Source organism: Alosa pseudoharengus, unplaced genomic scaffold, assembly GCF_046254945.1.
Source record: "Alosa pseudoharengus isolate Yale_2024_CS ecotype anadromous, Long Island Sound unplaced genomic scaffold, YU_APseudo_1.1 YU_APseudo_1.1_scf_10, whole genome shotgun sequence".
Lineage (NCBI taxonomy): Eukaryota > Metazoa > Chordata > Actinopteri > Clupeiformes > Clupeidae > Alosa > Alosa pseudoharengus.
The window spans coordinates 4,983,610-5,011,028 of NW_027468565.1; the positions used below are offsets into that span (position 1 = coordinate 4,983,610).

At 43.4% G+C, this 27,419-nt stretch overlaps 1 pseudogene; it reads left to right on the top strand.

The window, feature by feature from the left end:
* Positions 1–25,737, top strand: part of LOC143109728 (splicing factor 3B subunit 3-like) — a 44,484-nt pseudogene extending 18,747 nt beyond the window's left edge.
* Positions 25,738–27,419: the final 1,682 nt, after the last annotated feature.

Consider the following 27,419-nt stretch of genomic DNA (forward strand, 5'->3'; position numbering starts at 1 on the left):
TGACAGTATTTTTTTTACCATGCATAATCAGATGTTCACAGCATTTTCTACAGGTTGAGAGAGGAATTTCTGCAGTACATTGACTAGTAGACAAGTGCTATTTCAAGAAAAAGTCCTTGTATAAGGGTCTAGAGGCATTTCTTAGTAAAAGTTGGGAACAGGACTTTTTATCATAATTAACATGTGCTGAATCCAACTAGCCCTGTTCCCAAGCAGAATTTTGAGTTTTTGACCATCTAATTAGCATAAACAAAATGGCTGCCAAAATGGCGATTTTGGGCACTTTCTTCGGACGGGCATCATTATACCATGTAAATAAATTAATATTGTTCACATCTGTGCATGTCAGACATCTCCCGTGGGCAATAAATAAAAAGTAAAGGCTATGAAAAATATAAAAATGCAAAAAAATCTAGTATTATGCTAATTAGCCTTATTATCACCTTATTATCACCTTATTATACTCTTGACTATGTTTATGGTCCTCTTTGGCAAAGAGTGTGGCCTGACTTCATTGGTAAACCTCTTCTTTGTGGTGGGTGGACACATGTTTGGAATTTAAAATCATTGGAGTTCCTTTGAACTAATCACGAACAACCGTAGAAATATCAGTAGAATATCGCTATGTTTAAAGGAGACATATTATACCTCTTTTTAAACAAGTTAGAATAGGTCTATGGGCTATACAAAACATGTTCATAAAGTTTTTTGCACAAAATCAATCTCACATAAAGAGATCTCTGCAGCCTAATTCTTGCCAGCTTCAGTCCCTTTCAGAATGAGCCGTTTAAGGACTCTATCACTTTTATGCAAATAAGCTACTGCTGACCACGCCCCACCTGTCAGATGTTTACGCTGTTCGTTTTCTTCACGTGAAAACCTCCACTGCTTGGGTGAAAATGACAGAATACAGAGGCCCACTCTAGCCCAACATTTTCGACCCAGAGTCTGACCCAGATCAAAATGAAGAGGAGCCACCTGCAGAAACACCTTCACGAATGCTGCAAGCAGTTTCTAAATGGTTTGTTAACTTTTTAAATCAATGTATTTGCTATCTCTCCTACGTGCCAAATTAGTCTTGGCTATTAGCCTTCACCCTGTTCAGCCTGTTATGAAGTAAACGTAATGTAATTTTTCGTGACAAAGCCAGTCTTTTTACAATATTTAACATTTGCTTGTATTTGAAACTTCACTAGATTCACAGCACTTGATTAGCTTTTATTATTATTATTATTATTATTATTATTATTATTTTAATTATTATATAGGTGTGCTTGTGGAAATTGTTGGGCAGTGCCAACTGAGGCAGAGTATATGTTGCCAGGAGATTACACAGGTAACTTTTCTAAGATACAGAAAGGCCTGCAAATATCTTACCGTGTTACTAACTTATTTATAAATGAGCTAGCGAGTATGCTGCCATATTACTCACTCATTTACGAATAATGCTAGGGACTGTGCTAGCATAGCACTCACCTTACGTTGATGGAGGGGTGTGAGGAACCAGTGATGCGCTGAGCAGTTTTCACCATCCTCTGCCGTCCTTTCCAGTCAGAGGCAGAGCAGTTGCCATATCATACTGTGACACAGTTGGTGAGGATGCTCTCAATGGTGCAGCGGTAGAGGTTTAGAAGTTCACCAGGATCTAAGGAGAGAGGTTGTGTTCTTTAGTCTCCAGGAAGAAGAGATGCTGGTGAGCCTTCTTGATCAAGGTAGAGGTGTTGAGGGTCCAAGAGAGGTCCACAGAGATGTGGACACCCAGAAACATGAACTGGTGACATGCTCCACCTCAGTCCTGTTGATGAGGATGGGGCTTTGTGTACAAGCTTTTGACTTCCTGAAGTCCACAATGAGGTCTTTGGTCCTCTTGGTGTTGAGAGCCAGGTTGTTGTCGGTGATCCGCGATGTTAGGTGCTGGACCTCCTCCCTGCAGGCTGTCTCATTATTGTTGCTGATGAGAGCAATCACCGTAGTGTTGTCTGCAAACTTGACAATGGTGTTAGAGCCATGCACAGGTATGCAGTTGTAGGTGAAGAGGGAGTAAAGGAGGGCTCAGTGTTCAGGGTGAGGGTTGAGTAAGTGAGGTTATCTAATCTAACAGACTGCGGTCTGTTGGTTAGGAAGTCCAGAATCTAGTTTCAGAGGGAGGTATTGATGTCCAGTTCACTGAGTTTGGTGATCAGTTTGGAGGGGATAATGGTGTTGAATGTTGAACTGAAGTCAATGAACAGCATTCTCACATAGGTGTTGCTATTGTCAAGCAGGGACAGGGCAGAGTGAATTGCCGTAAAGATGGCATCCTCTGCTCCTGTTCTGGCAAATTGTCTTGAAGCATTCTATACTGCAAACAAAATCTACCTCTGGGTACAAATAAAGTAACTTAAACTTGAACTTGCACTAGTTATAAAGTTATTCATCTAGCTATTAATTCACAGGACATGCAATCATTTTACTAACACAAATGTTATGAAGAAATATGGGTATTTATGGTAAAGGTACATGAATTATCATGAATTCATGCATGAATTAATTCATGATTTATGCATTACTTCATTCCTTTATATCCTATGAATCATCAGGAATTGACATGAATTCATATACTCTCATTCATGATGACCTCATGTATGAACAACACATCAACTAAAGCATTAGGTGTGATGGGTATATCATTATGATTTATGATTTCTTAAGCATGGTCATCATGATTACATGAATTTTAGGATAATTTCTCATGCATTCATCATGTCTGTGGCCCCTCAAATAAAGTAGTGAATAATGACATGTTTAGAGAACTACAAAGTTATGTTCAAATCAGAATTTGAGCAGTGATGACCACATTTTTGGCAGAAAAATAAAGTCATGACCATGGTTAATACATCATAATTCATAATGATGTGCCCACCGTACCTAATACTTTATAACCAGTAGGCCACAATGTTAAACTTTACATTTCATCACTACACATCTTTCTTGACCCCCTTAAAAAAACATAAGTCTCATTTGTCAAATACCGTGTGCCTGCTCAGTTAACATGGGCATAATACTAGATTTTTTTTTCTTTTTTTCACAGCCTGTATCCTTGATCTATTGGCCAAGGAAGATTTCTGTGAACAATATGAATTAATTTACATGGTATAATGACATCCGCCCAATGAAAGTGCCTAAAAATCGCTATTTTGGCAACCATTTTGTTTATGCTAATTCAATGGTTAAAAACTCAAATTCATTCAGCTTGGGGACAGGGCTAGTTGGATTCAGCACACCTTAATTATGTTAAAAAGTCCTGTTCCCAACTTTTACTAAAAAATGCCTCTAGGAAGCACATATCTCAAAAATATCACCTGTCTATAGGATGGTCTATTTTACTGTCATGATGTAGAACAGGGGTGGGCAAACTGCGGCCCGCGGGCCGGATCCGGCCCGCCGAGCATTTCATTTGGTTATCAGGCTGCTCGCTATTTTTTTCCTGCGATAGAGATGACGTTGGTTAGCTTTACTGCAAACTGCTTTTCACTCTTCTTAGAGAAAGTTTACAATGTCAAAACATCATGTTAAATAGAGATAGCATCATGTTAAACTAAGTTAACTCTTAGTTATCTCCTTTGTAGCAGATCTAACGTGAACATTATGCGATCCATTTAATTGGGAACGCGTCTGCACTCACGAGAGGGAGAGAGAGCCGCAGGTTCCAGCTGGCTTGTCAATGTTGATAATTGATATCTCCTTCTTATAAGAAACTTTTAAAAGGAAATCATGAAGGCAACAGTAGTTCCCACTACTGACCATTTAAAAACTGAGGCCCAGCCGTAGGTACAGCACTAGTCATAGCGGAGCAGGCAGAAGATCATTGAGAAATAAACGTGAATTAAAGCGACTGTCTTAAAGCGACAGTGCACAATTTATACATTAAACAGCATAACATTAGCAGTATGTTTAAGCAATTAATATTTTAAAAGAAATACTTTTCATACTAAATTATAGGCTATAAAAAATGTATTTTTTTATGTGTGTGTGTGTGTGTGGGGGGGGGGGGGGGGTTGTTGTGCGGCCCGCCGGCCAATTTTCAAAACCCAATGTGGCCCTTGAGCCAAAAAGTTTGCCCACCCCTGATGTAGAATAACTCCACATTGGTGGTAGGCTAATGCAGTTTTGCATGGCCCCAGAAAATGATGCTGTTTACAAAGAGCCACTCATGATTCTAATGAAGAATCTAATCAGAATGCAAAGACAATTGCAGTCAAAATACAGAACTTTTACTGTGCAAATTTCACAAGTAGCCTACAACATCCAATAGATTATAATACGTAGGGTAGCCAGTTTATTAAAATGAAATCTATGACATTATGAAATTCAGCCTAATAACAAAGGCTATCGTCAAAACGGAATCTGAGCAGATTCAACATCCAATAGATTATAATAAGCAGGGTAGTCAGTTTATTAAAATTAAATCTATGACATTCTGAAATTCAGCCTATAATAACAAAGGCTATTGTCAAAAATGAATCTGAGCAGAGCTAATTGTCAAATATTTTACGTGCACAACTGAACATCGCACAACTGAAAAAACTGAAAGTTAACACAAAACAGCTGTCTTTATCACATCTCGGCTAAGCCTACTGGAGATAGTCCCAAAGTGGCCTATTGGTCTCTTTCTGGGCATTTTTTCCCGTTTTCCACGCAGTTGATGGAAGATGCCCAGCCTTGAGCCATGATTTCACGAATGGCTTAGGGTTGAACTGGACCAGGGGAGGCGCATTGATGCTCAGAAAAAGAAGCGCATTTAAAGCAACACCAAAGAGTTTTTTGTACCTTAAAATAATGTTTCCAAAATCGTTTCAGTGGTTCATCAACTCGTAACAGGGTGAACGGCACTTTCTGCATTCGCTTCGCGGCCCTCTATCGGCTATTACCGCACTATGTAAGTTTGCTGCATCGGGTAGCGGATCTGTAGTTCGATGGAATGAGACATGAGAAACTACAAATTTAACTTGCATCTGATGTCGCAATACATCGTACTTTCATAAAATCATGCAACTTATTCTACCTTGTCTGTGGACATTGTTATTTGCAAAGCCGGTGCTGGATAAACAAATAGTGCGTGCGACAGATGAAAAGTTCTTTGGTGTTGCTTTAAGCTACGCTCTCTTAAACGATTTCTGGCTTTGTCATCAATGTCATTAAGCGCAGAGAATCCTCCATTCTGCCGAAGTAGGTAAAAACGTGTTGCCTGCGATGACGAGTTTCTTCAGGCAGGACCCTTCCCTTGCCCCTTGCATTTAGTCTATGAATACATTTCTGTAACAATTTTCTAATATCTAATTCTAATTAAATTATACATTCCTTTTAACTTTTTCCACTGCTGCTAATTGCTCAATCGCTAACAACGCTCTAGCAAATATAATAACAACTTGATTCAGAGGAGGGTGAGATCGGACAGGACAGGGGGCTATTATGCGGAGCAGTGCCCCTGCATTCTGGGGGGGGGGAATACACATTGCAACCAACGGGGAAAATGTAGATTATCATAGTTACGGGTTGGCAACTTGACAATGAATGAGTTGGCCCCCTCTGACAGTGATTTCGAGCAGAACTAGTAGTGCCCTGGCCAGAACTAAGGGGGCGGGGCACTACCGGGCCCTATGGTAATTCGAACACTGCAGCTAGCTAGGCTACTTGCTAGGTGTTCAGGTGTTCACCCGGCTATGAACTGAGACTTGATGAGTCATATTCCATAACACTGACTTACATTACAACTGACACAAGAATGCTATTGTAGAAATGAATCAAATATTAGTAATATAACATTGGCCGGCACAAGTGGCACAGACTGTAGCCTATTATCGGGCAGTTGCTACTTGTAGCTTAGCTAGTAATACGTGTGTTGGTGGTAGCTTCACTATTTCCTGAATAAAGTAACTTTTCAATAGCTTAACTTCTTTATATGAAGTAGCTTGGCCAAACAAGCTACACTTTTGTCATATGAAATTAGCACAATTTAAAGTAGCTTCCTATGTAGTGAACTAGCCTACTGCTGTGTTTGTGTTACTAAGCTACATTTGACTGGGGTGGTAGTTTTGTGTAGTGAAGTTTTATTCATGGCAGAGTAACTAGATAGATAGAGATAGATAGATAGATAGATAGATAGATAGATAGATACTTTATTGATCCTCAAGGGGAAATTCAAGATACTGATAGTTTTGCTCACTACAATTCCCAAGTAGCTTGCCCAACACTGTATTATTCACATGTAATACACTCTTAACAAAAATAAGATGCATCTCAAATCCCTTTTTATTCATTTATTTATTTTATATCTCCCCAGAACAACTGCCTTGCTCAAGGACTACCACGAATGAGCTGAACGGTCTCCTCACACCCCTGGAACTGAGGAAGGTGTAGCTCTACATTGCATTACTGCAGGGCATCTGCTAGACTGTGACTGAATATTTGATTTATGAGCTCCACCTTCATCACCTTTTTGGTATGGCAACTGCTCTGCCCATGACCGGAAAGCACTGCAGAGGGTGTGAAAACTGCCCAACGCATCACCGGTTCCTCACTCCCCTCCATCGAGGCCATCCTGTGCAAGCGATGCTTGCGTAAGGCGCGCAGCATCATCAAAGACTGTTCTCACCCCAACCACAGACTGTTCACCCCATTCTCCTCAGGGAGGCTTTACAGGTCTCTCCGCACCTGAACCAGCAGGTTCAGAGGAAGCTTCTTTCCTGCGACTGTCACCCTACTAAACTCTAGCTCTGCATCCCGGTGACATCCAACGAACTTAAGCCCCCATCACCCCCCGCCTGATGCCTCCTTGTCTGTGCTTGTTGAGGTGTCCACGACCATGGTAACTCAAGGCTGCCATGGTCGTAGAGTATATACTTATACTATATACTATACGACCATGGCAGCCTTGACAGGGACAACAAGGAGACGGACATCCCCCACCCCACCCCCTCACAACTGGACTACCCGATCCCATCCATAGTGTCTATTTATTTACAAACTTATCCATAGCCATATTCTACTGCTCTTCATCCTGCACATACACTTATTCTTAATACGATTATAATGTTACTGTTTCTGCACTACAATGGTACTGTTACCACACTGCACATAGCTGTACATACTGTACATATCTGTTTATATGGTTTATACTAAATATCCATATTTATTCAGTTTGTCTGTAATATATTCACTGCATAATACACTGCATATATCTAATATTTTTCTTACTACTACTATAATGGTAACCTGACTCCGCCAGATGGATTTGCTCCGCATATCCATCTGGGAACTTTTCATTGAAGAACTTTTGGGAAGGGGCGGAAATTCTGGTTAGCTGATTGGATAAACCATCTGTCTATCACTACCTTTGTTGGTTATCGACGGGCCAAATCAACCAATTAGATGAACAAAGTGTTTTTCTAATGCCTTCGTTTAACATACAATTAAGTTAGGTAACGTGACTAACGTTAAGATGTTTTAACTTACCATTTGTATGTGACATGAACCTAATCAACGACAATTCCCATCAAGTTTTCACGGTAGGCCCTACACTTCTGAAGAAAGTATATTCCTCCATTGTGAACTGGAATCAGCCGTGGAGGATGTCTGTGTCTTTCATTCCTCCCAGCTGCATGGCTGAGACTCATAGCTTCACAGCTTACCCAGGAATACTTTCTAATTTGAATAAAACTTGCGCGATAGCTATGCTCATCTCTGTGGATGTTGTTCGTTGCGTCACACCTCAACCCGCCTCAAAGCCAACGCTGATTGGACGTTCGTTTGGTGAACTGCTCCAAATTCTCTTTAACGGAAAGTATCCAGACTGATCTGCGAGTGAAACCCTGAAGCTCGCGAGATCAGGATGGTCTCACGAGGCTACTATAATGGTACTGCCACTACATTGCACATATCTGTACATGTTGTTTATATTACATGGCCATATTTATTCTGCTCTTCTAAGGTTACTGCTAATACACTGCACATACTTATATTTAATTTATACTACTCTAAACCACCTTCTGAAAACAACTGTACACTGTCTACACTGCACTATATCTTTTGTCTGTCTATGCACCAACTACTTTGTGTATCACATTGTACTTTTCTGCTTTTTTGCACTTCTGGTTAGACACAAACTTAGGCCTGTCGCGATATTCAATGAATCAATTAATCGCATGATAATTAAAATTAGCTCGATAATTTTTCTGGCCACGATAAATGCCATTTGCATGCTTGTTTGTTTTCCTCGTCTCTCTCTCCCTCTCGGGTCCTTAGAGTAACCATGAGTGAACCCTCATGTCAGTCACTTGTCAGTCGCATGGTGTGTGGGGAGGCGGAACTACTGGCGTAGCCTACCACAGAGTGCAGCTAAAGAGCCGCGTGAGAAGTATACCGGTAGGCACTAGGCAGAGAGAAAGCTAGTTGCGAGTTCGAATAGGCTATGCCTATTCGAGACAAAAAAGATGGAATTGGTTTCTAAGCCAAACGCGACAGCTGCAGTGTGGGAGCATTTCGGATTTAAACCGAATGCCCGTGGTGAACCACTGAACGTGTACGAGTCGGTGTGTTGCATTTGTTGGAAAACAGTCGTAATTAAAAGCGGCAACACAACAAACATGCATATGCATCTAAAACACAATCATCCGCTGCAGTTTTCCCAGTTGGGGAAAAAAAACACAACAAGTGGGCAGTCTTCCTCTTCCCGAGGAAAATTCTCAGAACGACAATATTATCGCTTATCGCAATAATTTCTGAGACAATTTATCGTCAAGCAAAATTTGTTATCGTGACAGGCCTACACAAACTGCATTTTGTTGTCTCTGTACTTGGACTCTACACAATGACAATAAAGTTGAATCTAATCTAATCACCTGCATTCGCCACTGTCTCACATTTTCCCACTGTCTGGATGACTCGGTCCTTTTTTATGGAGTTTACCCAGTTTCATTATGTACTGCCACCTGCTGTCTGTAGCACTTTTGTTCTCAGTCTAAGTGTATCTAAGCAATTTTAGCAAGGTGGACTGGGAACATACAAAATGACATGCACCAGTTATGCATGTACTGTCACCAGCATGACGGTAACCTCTGTCTCACTGAGCCTGTGAAGACACTCCCAGATTCTTTACTGATTGCATTGAACAGGGCTGATCTCAGCCGTTTTTAAAATGTTTCTTAATTCCTCTTTATTTGGAACCTTTGAACTGTGAATAACACATGCTGGCCTTTTTGTCTTGTATTAATGAACTGTTACACTTACTTATGCCAAAAACCAATGTCTGTTTTTTAACGATCAGAAACAAACCTACCAACTTGCACTTTTCTAACAGATACTGAAACCAGTTACACCATTTCCTTTACTTATTCCAAACCAATGTCTGTTTATCAAACTTTATTTTTGATGGCACTGAACTTAAATATGACAACACTTGAAAATGTTTATGGAATTACAACTACATTTAACTCATTACAACTTGTATCAAACCAGTTTTTGTCTATGCTGTCAAACATAATGGATTATGTTCCCAGTTTTGATCTGGGATGTCATCACTTTATGATATACAGTATCAGAATATTCTATTACTGTTAAGTCACTATGAATATTAAAATACACACAACCATGTTTCCTGTATCAGCTCTTCTACTCTGAGTCAAGTCAGGTTTGTCACTCAACCACGTAGCCTACTTGGAATAGCCTACCCCTCAGGTGTCTGAATGGCTGATCTCACACTCGATCAGTAGGAAAAATGTGGGCAAGTGGTTGAGCACTGCTCTTCCATGCCCATATCCACGGCTGAAGTGCCCTTGAGCAAGGCACCTAACCCCCTTACTGCTCCCCGAGCGCTGCTGTAGCAGGTAGCTCACTGCTCGGGGTTAGTGTGTGCTTCACCTCACTGTGTGTTCACTGTGTGCTGTGTGTGTTTCCCTAATTCACAGATTTGGATAAATGTAGAGACCAAATTTCCCTCACGGGATCAAAAGAGTGAATATATACTTATACAGAAAGGTTCCATAAACATTTAAATGAGATCAGCAATTCAGACACATGAGGGGTAGGCTATTCCAAGTAGGCTACGTGGTTACGGGTGCAGAGAGACCTGTAACGCCTCCCTGAGGGGAGTGGGGTAAACAGTCTGTGGTTGGGGTGAGAACAGTCTTTGATGATGCTGCGCGCCTTACGCAAGCATCGCTTGCCCTGGATGGCCTCGATGGAGGGGAGTGAGGAACCGGTGATGCGTTGGGCAGTTTTCACACCCTCTGCAGTGCTTTCCGGTCATGGGCAGAGCAGTTGCCATACCAAAAAGGTGATGAAGGTGGAGCTCATAAATCAAATATTCAGTCACAGTCTAGCAGATGCCCTGCAGTAATGCAATGTAGAGCTACACCTTCCTCAGTTCCAGGGGTGTGAGGAGACCGTTCAGCTCATTCGTGGTAGTCCTTGAGCAAGGCAGTTGTTCTGGGGAGATATAAAATAAATAAATGAATAAAAAACGATTTGAGATGCATCTTATTTTTGTTAAGAGTGTATTACATGTGAATAATACAGTGTTGGGCAAGCTACTTGGGAATTGTAGTGAGCAAAACTATCAGTATCTTGAATTTCCCCTTGAGGATCAATAAAGTATCTTATCTATCTATCTATCTCTATCTATCTAGTTACTCTGCCATGAATAAAACTTCACTACACAAAACTACCACCCCAGTCAAATGTAGCTTAGTAACACAAACACAGCAGTAGGCTAGTTCACTACATAGGAAGCTACTTTAAATTGTGCTAATTTCATATGACAAAAGTGTAGCTTGTTTGGCCAAGCTACTTCATATAAAGAAGTTAAGCTATTGAAAAGTTACTTTATTCAGGAAATAGTGAAGCTACCACCAACACACGTATTACTAGCTAAGCTACAAGTAGCAACTGCTCGATAATAGGCTACAGTCTGTGCCACTTGTGCCGGCCAATGTTATATTACTAATATTTGATTCATTTCTACAATAGCATTCTTGTGTCAGTTGTAATGTAAGTCAGTGTTATGGAATATGACTCATCAAGTCTCAGTTCATAGCCGGGTGAACACCTGAACACCTAGCAAGTAGCCTAGCTAGCTGGCTACGATTTACATACAATAACAAAGATCCTTGCTCCTTTTCAACTCTCTGGTAATATTGCATTCACAAAATACAACCAATAGTACGATAATGTTAAATCTTACTTGTGAAAAGTAATCCCCCGAGCCCTGTTTGCGATGGTCCGCCGATTTGAGCAGGAATATGCTGCACATTGCTCTGGCATCTTGTTTCTTCTGCTGCAACTATAGCGGCTGCATTTCCTGTTTCCAGCTGCCAATGCTGTGTCTACTCTGGCACAAAGGCTCTAGCATTGCAGCAAATCACCCAGACGTCATTTTTTTACTTCTGACGTCAGACGCAAAGTTTTTGCGCGTGGCACACGTACAAATTTGACGTCTGACGCTCAGACGTCTATTTTTTTACTCCTGAAGAAGTAAAAAATCTACACCTGGAGGCGTTATTTTGACAGACGTTTTGTCTTGAACGGCTTGCCATAACCTACTACTAGCCAGCTAGTTACAGCTGTTGAACAATCTCAATAGAATTTTCGCGACTGTAGGCTAAATCCTTTTCAATGCAGTATCCCTTAACGTTTTTCCTTAACTAAAGAAACAATTTAAGGTATTATTAAGGGTCATACTTCAGGGGAAAATCTTAAGGTGTTTTGTGTTTACCCTCACAGTGACACCATGCGTGCGTGTGAAAAAAGTCCCGTCTGAAACACTGTCGCGCAGCGCAGCGTTCCAAATGTTGTGTAGCCTAATCAAATACACCGGTATGGCGGTATATTAAAAATTCATATCATAACGAAAATATACACCGGTATACGGTGTGAACCGGTATACCGCCCAGCACTAGCTGTGCGTATAACAGAGTTACCAGAACTCTGTTGTTACATCCAGAATAAAGAACTATTCTTTCGCAAGCCACCCTCAAGTTTTATCTGCTCTTGACTACACTGGAATCTACTCGGTCAACTGTGTCTCCATTTGGAATTAAGGAGACAATTTTAATCAAAGTTAACTTTCTTCAAAGTTAAACATTAGCTTTGCTGGCAAAGTTTCTTCAAGGTTGCTGGCAAGTATCTTTTATTTTCCCAAGTTAAACATTTATTTTACAAGATACCCATAGCCAACAACCTCAAATATGCTGTTTGTGTTGAAATGTGTACTGATCTGTAACCATTTCTCTTCTCTGACAGTGCTGGAGAGAGCTTTGTTGTTTCTGATCTCAGTGTGTGTTTGCAAGCATACACCTGTAACAGTATATTGTCTGGACCAATGAGTTCTGACTTTGAATTCTATAGAACGGTGTGTTGCTCCGGACCGTGCTGGACCCATAGACAGTAAAAGAAAAAGAAAAAGCTGAGAAAAAGAAAAGCTGGACCCAGTAACTGGAGACCTGTCTGACACACGTATCCGTTACCTGGGTTTGCGACCAGTCAAGCTCTTCCGGGTCAGAATGCAGGGACAGGAAGCTGTAAGTACAGGAGGAAGTAAATCACAATACCTTAAAACTTGAAAGTGTGTTTAGTTGATTCACTTCACATCCAAATCCAAATTGTCTTATTTGGTGTGTGTGTGTGTATATATATCCGACCGTTGTTCTCTGACCTCGATACTGGCCATGCTGGCCATGTCGAGCCGCTCGTGGCTGAGCTACTCGTACCAGTCGCGGTTCCACCTGACGCCACTATCCTACGAGACCCTGGAGTACGCGTCGGGCTTCGCCTCCGAGCAGTGCCCCGAGGGCATCGTGGCCATCTCCACCAACACGCTCAGGTGAGCTCACACATCTCTGGATGGCTGACACATCACTGCAATGAGTAAAACATGGAGCCCCCCCTGCCCCCCCTCTCTGCCCGCCCCCATAAACATCCTATGCGAGGGTCAATGACTAAGTGCTAAGTCATAAGTACCAGTACTATACTTTGTATTCTCGACATCACGGCCACTTCTGGTTTGGGATAACTCGGTGTAAACAAATGCGTGGACAACTGAAGTGAATTTAAAAATTGCATTGAGTAGTCGGCCATTTATTCCAATTTTTTTTTTTCTATGAGCCTGCTGGTAGTGGCACTCACTCAATCCAGCTGTCGTCAACTTTAGAATGTAATGGTTTTGCTGTTCTGTCTAGTAAAGTTTTGACATTTTCAATGAACAAAAACAACCACATGGTTCTTGTTTTCACCGAGTGCAACCCATAGACTACGCTTTATGTCAAAATGACCTGGTGGCTACAATTTTGAAAATAACAATGAATGTTAAATGCTGAATGCCCAGTATTTAAAGGTCATTCAAGTAGACAAGAATGAGTTCTGCAAATGAGTTGTAGAATTGTTTTCAGAAAAAAGCCTGAATGGATTTTTATCGGAGTGTGGTTGAGGGTGTGGCAGCCTGCCAACTCTGCTCAATCAGGCTATTTTCCCATGTAAGACATGCCCTTGACTCTACCTGGCCTAAACTCCACCACTGTCATAAGAAGCATTTGGTTCCTTTGAGTGGTGACCTAACTGACAGCTTTGTTAATTTACGATGAACAGCACAATTCTTCACTTTTCGTGCTTCACTTATTGTGTGGAAAACATGTTTCCTTGTGGGTGCATTCATGTCAGAATTCCGGTAGAGGATCGGAATTCCGTTTGGTAATCGGTTAATCATTGATTCACCCCTCCGTGTGATATCTTTAGTTATTTACCTCCTACATCTGCGTGCGAGATGATTCAGTCACCCCCGCCTCCCCTGCTTCTTTACAGTAAATGAATCCCCCAGCGAGCAGAGGCGACAGGAGTGTCCTCAGTGCTCACAAGTTATTGAAAACACGATCGCCCATGAAGATTAGTGGTCACAGTGTGACTTTCAGACTGTGTGACTGGGTTTCACTCCCCCAAGACCAGTTTGTTTTGTGCTTTCATTTAGTCAATCTTGTAAGTGGAGGAACTCTAAATAGCAGTCAGATGCTTGAACACCTCCCTCTCAATAGAGAAAATTAACTGCAAGGAAACAGTTTAGATGCCCACAGAAATGTACAATAACTGGAACCAAAGCTGGCATGAGTTTGAAGATTCATAAGTCAACCTTCGTAATCAGTTGGTAATCAGTTTGGTCCACCATCCTAAGCTCCTCTCTCTGTGTCTGTCTGTCTGTCGTCTTTTTTTCCGTTGTGATGGACGGTATCACCCTGTACATTCCATTCCCGCACTCTGACTAAATGCATCTGTCCCTCTGCAGGATTTTGGCCCTGGAGAAGCTGGGTGCGGTCTTCAACCAGGTGGCTTTCCCGCTGCAGTACACACCGCGCAAGTTCGTCATCCACCCCGAGACCAACAACTTGGTGCTGATCGAGACCGACCACAATGCCTACACGGAGGCCACCAAGGCCCAGCGCAAGCAACAGATGGCTGAGGTTTGTCCCAGTCATCCTCCCCATGGTCATTGTGCCCAGTTGCAGATGCTCACTCACACACACACGTGCACACACACACATTTACACAAGCTATTCACAAATCTTTTTTCAGTTTCACGCAAGAGCCTCCAGCTTCCGTGCATATTCACACATTCTTTGCTCTGTGCTGACAGCCTTGGATAGCAGCCGTATCTGAAGCAATGATCGATATCCTGTGAGGCAAGCATGCTCTGTTCCTTAGTGTTCATTTAGTCATTGGGACTATTTCCCGGACATGGCTAATCCCTAATCTCCCTAAACTATTTTCGGTAAAAGATGTTTTTCAAACGAAATTCTTCATTGGATATCACGTCAAGAGGCCCTTTCACACTGGCAAAATTGCCGCGATTTTATGTACCAGAATCGCGGAACGAGTGTCCCTTTCACATAGACGAGGCGGAACGGCGGGACAAAGGGTCTCGCCAAATTTACTACCAAGCCCCCTAGACATTTTGCCGAGTTTTTTCGTTCCGCCACCAGTGTGAATGGGTCAAGGCGGAAAGGGGGAACGTGGGCGTGGGAAGGGACGTGGGCGGGGGTGACTCTATGCAACCCACCACCGTGAGATTTAAAAACACACACAGCTGATCAGAACGAAGAAGAACAACAACAACAAGGAGAAAGAAAACATGGCACACTGGGGAGACCAAGAAATCCGGACGCTCCTTGCCCTTAGGGGAGAAGATGAGGTGAGGCGCCACATGAACGGGACAGTAAAGGATGGTCTATTGGAAAGACTGGCCGGAAAACTCCGCGACCTCGGCTATGCACGGGACAAGATGCAGGTCACCAGCAAATTAAAAAGCCTGCAAAAAATTCAACAGCGTCAATGACCACAACGGCAGAAGTGGCAGGGGGAGACTGGATTGGCCATATTTCCACCTCTGTTGTGCGATTTGGGGGAGCAGCCACTCGGCCAACCCTGTCGCTCTTCAGAGCAGCATGGAGGCGACACTTGCATCCCCAGCATCCAGTGTCTGTTCTGGCGCCGACACCAGCACCAGCGATTCCAACACCGAAAGCCAACAATCAGCCACCGATAACCAACTAGGTAAATTCGTAGGCCTACTCATTTTCGCAATTGCAGGCCATAACATTCCCCTGTGTGTTTCACCGATTTGTTTGCCTATGTAACAACCCGACTAAGTATCCAAAGGGACATGCAGGGACATGCAGTCGCAGCCACAAATACAGCCTAAGTCCGCGGTTATTCAAATGTGGACGTTTAATCGGTGAAATCACACTTCTTATTGTAATGCTTAATGCATTGTATACCGATTGCTTTGGTAACTGCACCTGTTTAGAATATTGTGGACTTTAATGCTAGGAATGCCTGCTGTATTGTTCGAGGACAGGCGATAATGCTCTTGAACAAGAGTAGGTATTGTAATGCTTAATGCAACTGTTCCCTGCTTCTCTTCAATTTCTCATCCAAATTACTTTTTATTGTCCGAAGACGTTGCTCGCAAGATGAATCCGATTCTATCGAAGCATAGCACTGCACGATGATGCAAAGCAACTTCAATTGCATCTGCAAGGTAGGCCTACTAAAGATGTGGGCAGCAGCTAGCCAAAGTGTTGTCGGTTCTCCCGCCATGGCTTTGAAAATTACACACCTGCTGCATCTGAAGGGTGCATAAGGCCCACGCATATCAGTCTACACGCCCCCTATTGCACGTCACGTTTAAATTTGCTAGCTGGTCCCACCCATAGGTCCTGTCTCCTGGCTCCCCAAATCGCCGGGACTTGTGAACAGATCAGCAGGCCGGCAAATTTTCACCTCATTTTCAGACACACGTTGCGGCAAAAAGACGTCTCCTCTTCCCGCAAATTTTGCGTAATCTCTGTGTGAAAGGGCCTAAGGACTAGGCTAATTTATGTGTATTTATCTGAAGCAGCCTCTTTCTTTGGAAAGAAATATGCCTCCATAGATGCACTACCATGTACTCACACACAGACACGTATGCAACTCACCCACACCACTGATTACAGGTCAGGGTTCCCATGGGTCGTGGAATTTCTGGAATATCATGGAATTTTGGAAAGTCTACTCCAGACATGGAAAGTAAGGGAATTTTACTATTTTTTGGGCCAAAGTCATGGAATATCAGGTAATTTTTGTTATAGCAGCTTGAAATTTAAATGATAAAATAAATACAAAAATGATAAATTAATACAAATATTTGTGTTCGAATAGGTCGATATATTGTACAATTAATTATATAGTAAGTGATGGAAATTCAGGTTTTTTGTCAGGGAAATATCCAGACTCTTTCACGAAGTGGCAACTTTCGATAAACGTTTGCAACACTTGCATCGCAATGGGCACTACCTTTGAAATCATTGGTCCGGTTTTACCAATCACATTGATCAGAGATTCCTAACATATGTTTCCCGTTGACTTGTGAAATGAAATCAAAACCGGCCGTCACACATTAATGTTCTATGTTGTACTATTTAAATTAAAGATGAGAGAAAATCCTTTCATTGAGCTGCGCTTTTTACGCACGCAGCTTTTCCTTGCCCCGCCCTGCTCTCCCTCGTAACGAACCCGCTGCCCCTCTGCATGTGCATTTAAGAAAACATTAACGATTGTTGAAGGATTGTTGTTGCTTGCCAGTGCAGAAGCATTGCATAAAAGACGGCGGGCTAAATTGCTATTAAATCCGCTTAGCATCGTGACCATGCTGCACAAATTTGTTCAAAACTGCTGCATTCAACGTTAACGTTAGAATACTGTTTGGATGTCGAGTTTAGCATACTTAGTTACAGCTGCTTGTCCATCCCCCCCCCCCCCCCCCAAAAAAAAGGGCTGCTGCTTGATGTCGTGTTGATTGTAAAAAATATTGAGGAGGTAGTAAAAAAAGGTAGTAAAAGGTAGTAAATTCATCTCTGATTACTGCATACACCCTGTGAAGGAAGATGAAAGTTTGTAGGAAGTATGTAGGTACGTACATTTGACTTAGTGGGAACCCTGACAGGTGAACGCTTTTTACAAACATCTTGCCGTTTTATGTCTTTATGGCACTATTAAATGAAGCTGGCTGTTGTAGAGCTGTGCCTGTGCTCTGGCAGGCTGCACTAGGCACTGAGTCACATTGTTGGCTTTGGGAGCTGGTCAACGGGCAGCTGTCAATGTTCATCTGACTTCTGAGTTTTTAATTCATTGTGGACAGATAAACTTCCAGGAAAAGGTTTCTGTTTGTGTGTGTTTGTGGCAATGCACATGTTAACTTTTGTATGAAATGACCACTACAGATTGAAGAAATGTGAACGAGAGATTTGAGTTTATAATCATGACTTAGTTTTTCTTTTTTTTTCTCACAAATGTGAGTCGAAAAGCATCCCGCATGAATGTGTAGGTTATTAAATCTTGACCCTGACCCTCACATCACCTTGACCTTTTACCCCATCTCCCTGCAGGAGATGGTGGAAGCGGCCGGGGAGGACGAGCGTGAGCTGGCAAGAGATGGCCGCCGCCTTCCTCAACGAGAAACTTCCAGAAGCTATCTTCGGGGCGTCCAAAGCTGGCACGGGCCAGTGGGCCTCGCTGGTGCGGCTGGTCAACCCCATCCAGGGCACCATGCTGGACCTAGTCCAGCTGGAGCAGAACGAGGCCGCCTTCAGGTGAGAAGGGAAGGGGTACTGGCCCAAAAGTGGACAAAAAAGGGAGAAAATGTAAAGGCTGTCTGTCTGTATGTAACGGAGGCGAACTGAGCTAGCGTGCTAGTTGCCTGTGTAAAATCCTCACACCCCTAACCTTAAGAACGCTTCTAACCGCTGAGTTGAAAGCCTGGGCTTTTAGCTCAGTGGTTAGAGCGTTCGACTCCCATGCCGGTGAGTGTTGAGGTGGTGGGTTCGAGGGCCGTGAGCCGCGGACGAATTACGACCTCTGTTACATGTACCGGTGTCTTTGGCCATAGGGAGGATAAATAGTAATATGCTGATTTCTTAATTGGAAGTTCTGAAGGTGCTGATTGACTGTTACACCCATTCATTTTTAGTATTGTATTATGTTATGATATTATACTATATTATTTACTGAACTGTGTCTGTTTATAGACACAGAAGAAAATGAATATGTAACAAATCACAGACCACTCTTAAGGACTTGGGCTAATTATTTGCTTTACTGGTCATGGTTGGTCTTTGTTTAAGATCAGAGTTTAAGAGAAATAAATGCAACTGGAAAGTACACTTGGAAAAAGGCAGTTAAATTTAGTTTCATTATAAGTTAGACGATGCTGCTCACCAAACTCCCTGTTTGTCTTTGCAATAAATTTGGGATCCCACGAAAGATGTTCTCCTTCTCCTTCTCAAAACAAACCAGTTAAACAACTTCAAACCATTTGTGTTGATTTGTGTTGTGATTTATGGCCCCTTTTCAATGTTTATATTTGCGATGTTGCAATCCAGAATATCATTCCCACACCACCCACTTTGAGTCCATCCCATAACTTCACACTTAATGGCAAAAAGGGAAGTTAACTTTGCGTGTGCATAAGATGGGGAGGGATGTCCATGCAAAGCTTCAAATTCTTTGGCACTATGCCTGAATTCAAGTATGGGCCTGACTCTTTAAGATTTGGAAATATATGACACTATATAAAAAAATAGCGTTGAAGAAGGTTTCATTTAACTTTAGGCACAGACCATGTCCCTTGTTTTAACCCATTTACTCCTAAAATGCCTGCTAAAAACGCCTATAGAATCCTATGGCATTCTAGACTAAATAACCTTATTTCCTGAGGGTTTTCTGAAAACATACTAAAAATTGTCAACGTTTACCAAAATTTAATATCTAAGCCTCTGTAGCACCTAGAAACATGAAATAAAAAGCATGCTGCGCTACGCAGCATCCAGCGGGAGGGTCAATGTTGCGCTACGCAGCATCCAGCAGGAGGGTCAATGTTGCGCTACGCAGCATCCAGCGGGAGGGTCAATGTTGCGCTACGCAGCATCCAGCAGGAGGGTCAATGTTGCGCTACGCAGCATCCAGCAGGAGGGTCAATGTTGCGCTACGCAGCATCCAGCAGGAGGGTCAATGTTGCGTCATGCAGCATCCAGCGGGAGGGTCAATGTTGCGCTACGCAGCATCCAGCAGGAGGGTCAATGTTGCGTCATGCAGCATCCAGCGCGAATGGGTTAAGGCCGGTGAAATGGTAGAAATGCTTTTATGTTGCTAAATTCAGACCAGACCAGAGGATGAGAACATTTAAAGAACTGTTTTAAAAATGACTCCATGTCCAGTTATTGTAATTGAAGTATCTGTATTTCATAATCATAAGTCATAAAATTGAGACCTGCCTAATGGCTCTTTGTCCTCTGAGACTATCCAAAACCAACTGGAATGTGAAATTATGTACAGATATATTTCAGTGGTCCACAATGACATATCCTAAAATGAGTATCTTTTTAAGCATAGTTATGGAAAGTATAGCGTTAAAGAAAACCTACAGTGGCAGGCCATGGTACGAAACGGTAGTCTATTTGTTCAGCAACGCTTGAGGCAAATTCAAATTGTGTCAGGTGTGTCTCTTCATTCGTAACATTTTTCAACCTCCCCCCCTCCCACCTCTCTCTGACTCTGACCTACTGTAGTGTGGCCATTTGCCACTTCTCCAACGGGGGAGACGACTGGTATGTGATGGTGGGGGTGGCCAGGTCCATGATTGTGAATCCCCGGTCTGTTGCCGGTGGCTACATCTACACCTATCGCCTGACAAGCTGGAGTTTGTGCACAAGGTGAGCAGAGAACAGATTCACTCATTCTGGCGTGGGTGAAAAGCTGACTCCCCAATCCCCGTTTGTCATTGTTTGTCTGTGGTTGTGGAAATGTGACCTCGTTGAGTTTCTGCTCAGTTGAATTTACTGTGGGGGCGGTGGGGGGGGGGGGTGTCATGTAGGGTCAGCAAATCAAGTTCATGATCACCTCGCTTGGCATGGACTGTGGTGCTGCTTTAGTCCCTCATGGCTTTGGTACTCTCGTAGACGCCTGTGGAGGACGTCCCTTTGGCCATCTGGGGTCGGGAAGCTGCTGCGGATCTATGACCTGGGCAAGAAGAAACTGCTGCACAAGTGTGAGAACAAGGTAAATTATGTGTGTACGTGTTTGTGTGTCTGTGTGTACGCGCACACACAGGAAAGAAGGGTGGATGATGTCAGTGTAAGATATGAACAGCATCCTGTCCTCTTCCTAAGTGCAAGTTGTGTGTGTGTGTGTGTGTGTTGGGGGGGAAAGGGGTGGGGGGTACATCCATCTGATGGTGCCGTTTGCTGACACTTGGCAGTTGCAGCCTCAGCTCCCACACAGACCCTCAAGCCACCAGTCTGTCAGTGTGACCACACACACAAACACACACACACATCCTTGTTTCATAACACAACCATAGCAACTGTTGGTTGTGGTTGCAGACCGGCCTGCCATAACCCTTCCCCCAATAGGCACACATCCTATTCTCTCCTACCACTACCCTGCTCTGGCCTTAGCACTTCGGCTCTTGAGTCACGGCACGGTTGACAGGCACTGCCCACTGTCCATCAGTACTAATAATAGCCTGGCAAGTGCCCATGTGGACATGAGTGAAATTACCTTTACCTGACTCCCCCCCCCCCCCCCCCCCTTTTCTCTCTTAATTGTGTGTGTGTGTAAGCAGCATGTGGCCAACCTTGTGACGGGCATTTACACCATCGGGCAGCGGGTGGTCATTTCAGACATTCAGGAGAGCCTGTTTTGGGTGCGCTACAAGCGCAACGAGAACCAGTTGATCATCTTTGCTGACGACACGCACCCGCGTTGGGTCACCACGGCCTGTCTGCTGGACTACGACACCATGGCTTCCGCCGACAAGTTTGGCAACATTAGCATCGTAAGTGCTTGTTTGTGTGTGTGTGTGCGTGTGTGTGTGATGTGGTATAAGCATTATGGTTGCAAGTGGGTTTAGGTTTGTTACATACATATGTGGCAACAGTGCATGAAAGTGAGACTGTGAGACTACATCGGCAGCGTGTGTGTGTGTGTGTGCGTGTGTCTGTGAATAGGGCAATGTAAGCTGGGTGTGTATGTGTGTGTTTGCATGCCATGTAATCTGCCCCCTCCAAACCACAGGGACTCTTTTCTGTGTCGTCTTTGTTTATCATTCATTTCTGTCTTTGTCTAGTTGTCGTGTGTGTATCTTTATGGCCCAAGTGCAAGTTGGTGGGAGTGTCGCACAAACGACTTGTTTCAGTCTTCTTATTGTAACATATAAATAGAATGGAGTTAAGGGTGCTGTGTAATGTTTGCTGGGTGAATGACCTCTATTGTGTTTTTGTGTCACCAAATTCCGCTTGTGTCCTGCACACCACTCAGTGAGCTCTTTCACTGGTGTCTTACTGCAGTTGGAGCCTGTGTAGAAGTTAAAACTCCTACGAGTTTGGCGTTTGTGGAGATGCATCCTGCTGCTAAGCTTTACGCTTAATGCTATTTTATCTTTTTCTTTCTCTGGAAAAATGAGCTGTTAATTCAAAGCATGGCCTTTCTGGATATTTTGTAAAGAGCAGCTGAATAAGTGGTTATTATAAACAGTAAATATTCTAGCTAACCCATTTACTAAATAATTAGTCAGCTGTACCTGTAACCTGAATTTTGTTGCCAGGTATTGCTTCTCATCAGCCTATCCATTATCTTTGCAGGTTCGTCTTCCTCCCAACACCAGCGATGATGTTGACGAAGACCCCACTGGGAACAAGGCCTTGTGGGATAGAGGTCTCCTCAACGGAGCATCTCAGAAGGTAACTATGCTTTTTGTTGCTCTTTATCTTCAGTTTCTCAGCTCTCTCCAGACAAACCCAAAACACACAACAAGCAGCAGAAAGCACCGCCGCATCAAAGACTGCCAAGAAGGCAAACCCCGCAGAGCTTCTCATCCGGTTCCCACGAGAGAGAGAGCCTCTGCCCCCTCGAGTGGCTGTCTGCGCCAGGGTCATACTCTGTGTGTGTGTGTGTTTTGTTTTGTGTGTGCCTGCTCTTGTCTGGGTGGGTGAGGTGGTTAGCCACACTCTCCCGCCCCGGTCTGCCCCTCTCCTGTCTGGCTCATTCCCAAGGCGGGTCACCCGGTTCAGCCCCCAGGCATGTGTGCCGGCTGGCCTGCCGCGGCCTGGCCTCAGTTCGCCTCATTAGGGCCGCAGGCTGCCCAGAGAGCTGCGTGGAAATGTTTAGGTAGACACTCGGGAAATTCCCTAGAGTGTGTTTTTAGATTTTTTATGCAAGTATGACTGTCTGTCTGCTACAGATAGTTTATGTAGGCTAAGCAAAATGTCTGTCTGTGTGTGTAGCAAAAGGCAGAGTGGCTTATGACCGTGGCTTTGAGGTGTTTGTGTGAAACCAGCATATTGCCCAAACATCTGGCCTGAAAAATGTCCCCACCCTCTTCATTCCTCATTTATTATTCTGTCTCTTATTTCCATCTTCCAATCACCCCACTTCCTCCCTCCCTCCTGGTCCCGATGTCTTACTCTCCCTCCCTCCCTCCCTCCTGGTCCCGATGTCTTACTCTCCCTCCCTCCCTCCCTCCTGGTCCCGATGTCTTACTCTCCCTCTGTGTTGCACCAGGCGGATCAGTGATCATGAACTACCACATCGGCGAGACTGCTGTCCCTGCAGAAGACCACGCTGATCCCTGGAGGCTCGGAGTCGCTGGTCTACACCACCCTGTCAGGGGGCATCGGCATCCTGGTGCCCTTCACCTCCCACGAGGTACAGCAGGGCCACCACCACCACAGGGATCGATCGCTTTATTGATCCCCAATGGAATGTGCAGTGTTCCAGCTGTACTTCACACTAATCACTTGTGTCATTTATGCTACCCATACATCAGAAGACTTTGACAAGATTTGGGAAAGATTCTTGAAAGATTGCAGTCTTTTAACTAATGCCCCCTGTTCAAGCTTTACTCAAAAGATTACAATCTTTCAAGAATCTTGTCTTCTGGTGTAAGGATGGCTTTAGGTGTATGTGCATTGTTTATTGCCGCTCAGAGGCCCAGAGGGCAGGCATTACAGTATAAAGACTGTCTGACCATCAGGTTGTGCAGAGAATGCAGTGCTCTCCATTACTCTATTGTTCCGTTCTGTTGGGTTGAGCACTTTGTGCAACATCCTCTCTGGGGGCACCAGAGCTGTCTCCACCATAGACTAGTCTCCCCTCTCCAGCATAGAGACAGCTTTCTTTATCAGTTTGATCCGTTTCTAAGTGTCACTGTTTCTAATGCTGCTTTAACCAACAGCTGGCTGCAAAGAAAACTGAGAGAGAGAGAGAATGTGTTTGTGTACTTCAGGTGAAGTGGTTGTGACGTGATTTGTTTGTCTCTCCTCCAGGACCATGATTTCTTCCAGCACCTGGAGATGCACATGCGCTCGGAGTTCCCCCCGCTGAGTGGCAGAGACCACCTGAGCTTCCGCTCCTACTACTTCCCTGTGAAGGTAAGCAGTCATAACCCTATATGACATCTGAGCACACATGCACAGACAACTGTGAAGGTAAGCAGTCATAACGCTATATGACATCTGAACACACATGCACAGACAACTGCATGACTTCTGTGGGTGAACAGATCAGATGGCAGGCACTGCCTAAATATAGAAGAGTATGTGCATGTTTGAACGTGGTCTGAAAGGCATGAAGATGTATGGAGATGTATGTATGTATGTATGTATGTGCATGTATATGCAACTTTCTTAAAGGTAGTTTTTAATGGTTGTGACAAACCTATTCAGTTAAAATGAACAGATTAATAATTCGGCCTTTCAAAGTTGTGGCCTTCCATTGAGATTAACTGCAAGGCGCTTCTAATGCGTCCCGTCATTGTACGGCAACAGCTCACAAAAAGGGACAGTTAATCTACTGACGCAAAGAACAGTCAATTTAAGATCTTAATGTCAGTATGTAGCCACTGTTACTTTCCTTGTTTACACTCATTTGCAAGTCTGCGCATGCAGTCGTCATAAAGGCTTTCAAAGTGAGTCGCTTCCTTGCATAAAAACTGTGTGCAAACAGGCCTGATGACTTTCAAAGGGAGTATATCAGAACTTCATGCTTTGTCACACGCACAATCACCCACAACATTCAGGTGGGGAAAATGTGTGTGCCTTTCATTTACTAGGTAACGAAATCAAAAGAGGTTCATGTATTTTCTTTAAGTTTTGCTCAAGCTGCAGGCTTGCATTGCATTGTGCAAACAAGCATTTTTGGGTGACTATCCCAAATGGTGGTTGTGGTGTTTTTCCCTCAGCCATGACTTTGTACCTTCGAAAGAATTTATGTTAACATAACGGCATAGGGCTTGTGGAATGGGTGTTACCATTATGAAGTTATTTTCTGATGCAGTTTTGCCTCAAACATGCACTCCCTCTCTCTCCATCACACTTTCACCTTTTATTATTTGCACAGTGGAAAAATACACATGCAATTCCACTTACCTTTAAGAATTTCCTCATTGTGTTTTTTTTATGATATTTTTTACAACAATGGAAACGTTGACTCTGACCATTGTGTGTGTGTGTGTGTGTGTGTGTGTGTGTGAGACTATTCCTAGTGTATCTGTGATCCGTTGCTTACTGCTGTGCCTGTTTTATCTGTAGAATGTGATTGATGGGGACCTATGTGAGCAGTTCAACTCTATGGACCCACATAAGCAGAAGAGCGTGGCCAAGGAGCTGGACCGGACCCCCCCCAGAGGTGTCCAAGAAGCTCAAGGGCATCCACACGCGATAGGCTTTCTAAGAGAAGACACACACACACACACACACACACACACACACACACACTTTTGCAGGATCGTGGGACTTTTACAGACACTTTTATATGAAATGTAAAACAGCAGGTACAAGTGACCGTTTTAACCTTGATAAAGGTAGTGACCAGTTCCTCATGGCAACTCGAGCCCTTTTTGTATTGGTGCCTGCTCATCTCTTTTGGATAGTCACAACGAGAAGTTGTTCAACTGACTGTTATCCTGTACTACGAGACATCCCTACACAGAACCGTCAAATTTGTGAAATAGCCTTTGTTTTGTTTTTTTCCCCTGTAAGTAATGAGGTTTGTGGTCGTTGCTAAATTGTCTGCTGACTTGGTGTCTTTGCCTTGGTATGTCCTGCCAAGCCATAGGAGAGCAACTGTGCCGCACGCCATGGTAGATTCCCAGAGCCGTCTTGTAAATAAAGTTTTTTTTTTACAGTGTATTGGATTACTACTTGAGTTTGTGGGTCTGTGTTTGTCCATTGCTTTGGTGGAATCTGGAGTGAGGGACAACATTGGGGGAGGTGTATTCAAGTTTGAACACTATGCTGCATAACCTTTCACACAGGTGAGGCGGAGTTCCTTAAATGTAAATCAGGTTTATAGGCTGTATACAAGGAATTTGGTCCCTGCATTTATCCCATCTGTGAATTAGTGACACAGAGAGACACAGAGAACACAGTGAGGTGAAGCACACACTAACCCGGAGCAGTGAGCTGCCTTGCTACAGTGGCGCTCGGGGTGCAGCAGTGAAAGGTTAAGTGCCTTGCTCAAGGGCACTTCAGCTGTGGATGCGGGCATGGGAGAGCAGTGCTTAAACCCCCCCCCCCCCCCCCCCTCACACACACATTTTTCCTACTAGTATGGGATCGAACCAGCAACCCTTTGGTTCCAAGCCCTAACCAGTAGGCCACGGCTGCCTTGCTTCTGGTCTTGGTGCTTCTTATCTGACACTCCAGATCTGTGATGCTTTCCATGTCTGTCAGTGGTACGATCAGCCTGTAGGGCAGGCTGTGTTTTTCACTTCAGCAGGTGAACAAGTTTGTGACCTGGAAAGGTGGGGATGTCTGTGCTTGAGACTGGGAATGGGGAGAAGCCGGAATGATCAGCGGAAAGGTTTCTACGCAGTATGGAATTTGGAAATAAGTATGGAAATAAGAAAATAGCTTATGAAAAAATGGTTTTCCCAGACTATTGCATCTATTGCTACTTTGTTCTTTAGAATATAAGCCAAAATGTAGGCTCTAGTCGAGCAAAAGTGCCCTGCACCATGTGTATGCTGTACCTATGGAGAACTTTAAAGTAATTGTAATAATAATACTAATAATGAGTTGGAATTACAAGGACAATATATTGCCTTTAATTTATTAAGGCATTATTTAGGGCCCCTGTTATTTATTTTAAATGTGAACATTTTAAGTATGGAATTTTGAAATGGGAAAATATAACCTTGTCAAAGATGTTAATGGGTTTATTTATTTACTTATTTAAATAGTTGTCTGTATTTGTTGCCTTGTTCTGATTGCATGATGGACCATCCAATTTCCTCTGCCTCACTATGGGTGTGCTCAAGATGGACTTAGGTCTGTCTGCAGCTGACTTACTGTCTGACGTGATCTGCCAGTGTCAGCTGAGGAGTTTGAAAAGACTGTAGACAAGCCCGGACAACTTTTCCTTCCGCTGGTAGTCTATACATCATGTGACTCACGTCTATTTGTCTCTGCTCTGTATATCAGATTGAACTTCTCATGCAGAGCTGGCCTTGACCTTCTGAACACATCTAGTTGAGCCTGAAGAGCAGTGTAAACACATTTCACTCACTGCATTGAGTTAAGGTAGTTACCGTTGGTGAAATATTACTTGTTTAATGACAAGGGACTAAGTCTAAATTGTGCGCTTGTGTTAGTGAATAATAAAGAAATTCACAAACTAGGATGACACTTAAGCCGGTTGTTTCTGCAGGTGCACATTGGTGATCTTTATTTAGTTGTGAAAGATAAGTTGATAACCACATTAACCTACAAACTGGTTGCCTAGGTTTCCTCACCTCATTTTGCTCACATTGGTTTCCCTGATTTAGGGAAGATGCATGGGTTGCTCATCATAACTACTGTAATGTTGAA